This window comes from Trachemys scripta, chromosome 5 (assembly GCF_013100865.1).
Source record: "Trachemys scripta elegans isolate TJP31775 chromosome 5, CAS_Tse_1.0, whole genome shotgun sequence".
In the NCBI taxonomy this organism is placed as follows: domain Eukaryota; kingdom Metazoa; phylum Chordata; order Testudines; family Emydidae; genus Trachemys; species Trachemys scripta.
Genome location: NC_048302.1, coordinates 42,850,158 through 42,855,438, shown reverse-complemented (window position 1 = coordinate 42,855,438; position 5,281 = coordinate 42,850,158). Strand labels below are relative to the sequence as shown.

At 43.6% G+C, this 5,281-nt stretch overlaps 1 long non-coding RNA gene across 1 annotated transcript in view; it reads left to right on the top strand.

Moving 5' to 3' along the window:
- LOC117878599 overlaps window positions 1-5,018 on the top strand; it is a 144,054-nt gene extending 139,036 nt beyond the window's left edge. Inside the window, exon 6 of the long non-coding RNA XR_004646021.1 lies at window positions 4,238-5,018. This is a non-coding gene — a long non-coding RNA (uncharacterized LOC117878599). The remainder of the gene's footprint in view (window positions 1-4,237) is intronic.
- Window positions 5,019-5,281: the final 263 nt, after the last annotated feature.

Below are 5,281 nucleotides of genomic sequence, written 5' to 3'. Positions count from 1 at the left end.
TTCGGATGCATATAGAGTGGAATTCCCTCTATATGCATCCGAAGAAGTGGGCAGTAGCCCACGAAAGCTTATGCTCTAATAAATTTGTTAGTCTCTAAGGTGTCATAAGTACTCCTGTTCATTTTGCGGATACAGACTAACACGGCTGCTACTCTGAAACCTAACTTCTTGTTGTACTTTTCATGTACATATTGGAACTGTAGAACTCAAATCTAACACTGAATGTATAAATGAAAGTTGTTACTAACTACTTGTTTGCTGTGCCCAGTGAAGTTGGCTGGGATTTTTAATCTTTGCTGCATAGAAATGTACTGTTAGAATAATGGATATGTTCTGGACCTGTTAATGTTCACCAACACCAGTTACCACGGCTATTCCCTATTTTAAATAAGGGAATTGAGAGGTATGGGAGAAGGGCTTGGGAGGAAAGCATCTTGTCCTTATTTTGAAGGATCTTACTGATTTGGGCCCAAGATTTCTGAAAGATCACCTCATGCTCTGGGGCCATGACCACAGTTCCAACTCCACTCCTTTAGCATGATGGAATGGTCTCCTGCAAGGCTAACAGTTTCTTATGTGAACAGATGGAGCTTTCTCATGGGCCGTTCCAAGATTGTGAAACTCTTTTCTGTTGGTGCACTTCTTGGACCATGCCCTCATGCACAAAAACACAATGCATCATAATCAAAATAAAAATAGGCTCAGTTTCACAATGGAGAAGGAATCACACATGACAGGTGCTAACCATATCACTCAGTGTATTGCTGGAAGGCACTCAGATAGTCACAGAATAAAAGTCAAAATAGAAAAGACCTGGGGCAACCTCAAGGACTAGTGTGTGATGTCTGCTGGCAAGTGCTGTTTTTCTTCATTCAACCACTTCGTGTACATTATTTTCTTTAATACAAATATGCTAGAATTAATATAAAAAGCATTTTAAAGCAGTTTGTGTGGGGTAGATGGAAAAAGTGAGCACTCAGCATGTTGGCGGAAAAAATGAGCTATATGTTAGAAAATACAGTCCAAAGTGTTTAGGACCAGTCACATTTTTTCTTGATTTATACAACTTCAAGGTGTAAATTGTATAAACTGCCCATTGTACCTTTTGTAACTTTGATTTTCATGGCAAATTTTATGTTAAGAGGCAGAGATCAAGAGTCCGTTTGTGTGTTTTTTACAAGCCAGGATTTTCCCCCATGTGATATTTGACCAACTTAATTTAAAAGATCATATGTAGGGGTAGTGTAGGAGTGCATGTATCCCCCAAGAGTTACAGATTAGAATGGATATAAAAGAGCAGGGATCTGCAGGAACGAGGAAGGCACATAAACTCATGTAAAATTTGGAAAGTTTTTGGGAAAAGTCATAAGTGGGATCTATAATCTGTGGGGAAGGGACAAATAGCAGCTGCAAACCTCTGAATGTTGGAGGGTCCAGAACTACACATGACAGAACTTAACTCTGGTCAGTGGGTCCTGTGGACCCCGCAACTAATTACCTTCCAGAAGAAAGGTGAACAAGAGGGGGCAGTCCACATAGTAAACCTGAAGAGCCCCATGGGGCATGGTTATCTGGGTACTCCTCTCTCCTGGGCTAGGACTCAGGAGCTTCTCTGAGATTTTATGTGAGCTGTTATATTTGGGGTATTTGTGTTATTTCTTCTGTCAGCCCTACTAGAAGAACTCTGATACACACTGGAAAGATGTGTATTCAGTTGGAAACCCACCAAAAGCAAGAATCTGTAGTCAGTTATTAGTATTGCAGTAGTGCCTTGGGGCTCTAATTGAGATTGGGAGCCCCATCATGTTAGGGGATCCCAATGTACAAATGTAATGAGAAACAATCCCTGCTCTGAAGAGCTTCTAGTCTCAACAGACTAGAGAGGTGAGAGGGGAAACAGACAATGAGAGGTGAACTGGCTTGTCCAAGCCCATACAGAAAGTGAGAGGCAGAGCTAGAAATAGAACTCAGATCTTGTCCCAAATCCCACTTCTATCTACGAGGCCACATTGCCTCTCCTAGTATCTGGGGTCAGTACAGCACTTGTCTCTGAGCTAGTAGTGTGCAGATCAGAGCACACGGACTGATAGCTAGAAGGGGCTGATGTACCACAGCACTCAGGGTATGTCCACACTGCAGTGTAAGCCTGGGCTCAGACTCAGGTTTGAGCCCAAACCTCCTTTTACCTACACACAAATCTCTCCAACTTGGACTTGGACCTATGGTCCTAGAACCCTGAGGGACTGTGCCTACGTCAAGCCTTGATCCAGGGTTCGAGCCCTGTTTCTTTGCAGTGCAGATGTAGCCCCATTTGATTAGTGTCCTGGGAGTCCACTAAAAATATCCCACAATCCCACGGACCAACTTTGTCCTCTCTATCCTAATAGTCTCCGATAGATTCAGTTGAAAACAGAAACAACCCCTCTTGGTGTACAGCAGAAGCTCAGTGAGTCAGTGTTAACCCTTCCATTGTCTTCTGACCACTGAGCTGCAAACACCATCAAACAGCATTCTGTGTTTGCAATGGAAACCAAATAAAACAAGACTTTTGCAAAGCGTGTGGCTTCATGGTCATGACAGCACAGCCAGATTTTGCTGAGTGGCTGGTACAAGGCCAGCAAAACAGTGGACTTTAGCAAAATCACATGTACCAGTGGATAGCTAAAAAGCTGGCAGCTTTGCAAATTTTTCAGATTGTTGAGTAGTGCAGGGAGCAGATTAAGAGGCTGGAGAGTGAATACCAGAAGACCAGGGACCAGAACTGCACCTCAGTCAACTTGCCAACCTGACACCCATTTTATGAGGAGTTTGACTGGGTGGTGGGCACTGTGCCCAGCACCGAACCAACAGTGGTGCATGATGACCTGGTCAGCTGAGATATCCCCTGCTGGCCCCTGAATCCAACATGGGGACCACGAAGTGACTCTGTTGCTGAAACTGGTCCCAGAACAGGCTACGGAACAGGATCAGCAGCAAATTCTGGGTCCATACTTGGAGGAGCCGTTTGATTGCTCCGTTTCCCTTAGCAAACTCGGAGGAGACAATGCGCGGTAAGTTTCTGACTCCAATTTAAAATGTATTGCTACAGTAATACAGCTCTGAGAACCAATGCAAAATTTATGAGAAGCCCTGGCTATCTGCAATCTGCTATTAGCAGATACAAGTTTATCTCAGCACCTTGGCATCTCCTTCCTCACAACCCCCACCATGTGAAGTTCAAAATGGTGACCGGGGAATGCAAAACAGTAAAGAACAGCTTTAAAGAGTATTTTTATTGGAAAGGCCCAGGTTTTTGTTAGCATCATTATTGTTTTATTTAAAGTAATAATGGCTTTAAGTTTGCTGCACTGTAAACATTCAACTGTCTATGGAGCCACCTGAAAACAGTGAACTCTGTGTGTGTGTGTGTGTGTGTGTGTGTGTGTGGGGGGGGGGGGGGGGAGAATATGTGTTCAATTTCCAAATCTAGCCCATTTCAGTTAGAGGTAGTCCATGGGTGACAAAACCATTTCTCCCAAGACAACCAGGGTACCAATTTTTGTCCAGAAATGTGCCGGGAGTGGGGAGGAGGAAGGCTGTGGATTTCTGCATGTTTGCATGCTGTCATAACAGGCTAAGCCATGTGGAAGCTAACACAGCGTCCTGTTAAATCCCTCATGAATTCTGACCCAATCCGGATGCTGGTAGCTGCAAACTTTTCCTGAAGCAGGAACTCCAGATAGGTAATCACATTGCAGGGAAGAGCATATTTTCTAGGGCCACCTGGATAGCTGATTAGCCCAGTCTACTCATAGATGTGCTGTTCAGCTACTATATGTTTGAATACTTCAGCTACACACACTGCAGGTTTCCCACTAGCAGCTGAAATAACATCTCCCTTTGCCAATAGGGCACCACAAGAACAATTATGGCCTCCAAAAGTGAAAGCCTGAAATGATAGAAAAAACTTTGTTAAAAGCTATTTGCCATCTACCCACAACCCAAGTACTTATGGAATTTTATAAAACAAAAACAGCTTGTAATTTGAAACTTACCATTGTCTCTTCACTTCTATAACTGCGATTAACCAGATTGTGTCCAGGGAGATTCTCTGGACAGAAGCATCCCTTTCACAATATATTTCAGTTGAGTTTTGACATGTAACATTTTATGTCCTTGAAATGCCACAAGAATTAATTCTGTGCTCTTCCATTGAGGTATTTTAGACAATAATCCTCTGTTTCTTGTCCTGTTTCAGGCCCTTCGATTTCTACTGGCTGCTGTACATCGTCAACTTGATCCCTGGCCTAACGTACTTTCATTGACTGTACCAAGAGGAAGCACTTCCATGATGAAGTTATGGTTGAAGTTCTTGAGCAGGCTGACAAGCACGTCCAGTACCAGAAGGACTCAAGACTGGAGAAACAGCATGCTGATAGGCAGGAGGAAAGGCTGAGGCTCTGTGTGCAGCTGGAGGAGAGGGTTTCAGCAAGGGAGTAGGCACTTGCAATACAGTTCCCGGAAAAGGAACAATGACTAAGGGAGCTCAACAGAGAAAACAGTTTGAGCGACTCATCTCCATCCTGGCCGGAAGAGAACAGGGTCCTACTGCCTCTCCCACACCATGGCCTGATCCCCCAGCAACATACCCTAGGTACAGAAGTAGCTTGGACAACTCCATGTTGGGGTAGGCCATGCCATCAAGCCTCATGAACAGCTGGGCAGGGCAACTAAATACCATGCAGTTCTTCCTTTCTGAACCCCTCTCCTGTGAATAATTTCCCCCTCCCATCCTCTCCAGTGCCACGTGCATGGAAAACGGGGAAAGGAGAATGTGTGGCCAGGGGACATGCAGCGGTAGGGGGTTTGTATCGTGTTTGCACTGTTTGCTGTATTCTTTTTTTGTTTGTTTGTTTTGGAAATATTCTTCTGTTAGTTGTTTTTGGGTGTGATAATGACAGCTGGCCTGCCTAGCAATGGTGGGAGACAGTTGTACTGTTTTAACTCATGTTTACAAATAAAGCCTTTTATGTCATCAAGGAAGTTTATTGTTTTCACTGCATCCCATCATACAATCATAATTTGAGATAATAAAGCTGAAAAGATGATCAGGAGCAATTATACATTACTAAGCAAACACTATTCCTATATACAGTTGGGTACAACAATTCACACTTCAAGAACTTCCTTATATGAACCCATACTGTGATTCATCCCCCTTCCCAATTCATTATTCATCATATAATTCATAAATACATTGTATAGCAAACAAGTCCTGCTCCTCCCAAGCATCGAACACCCT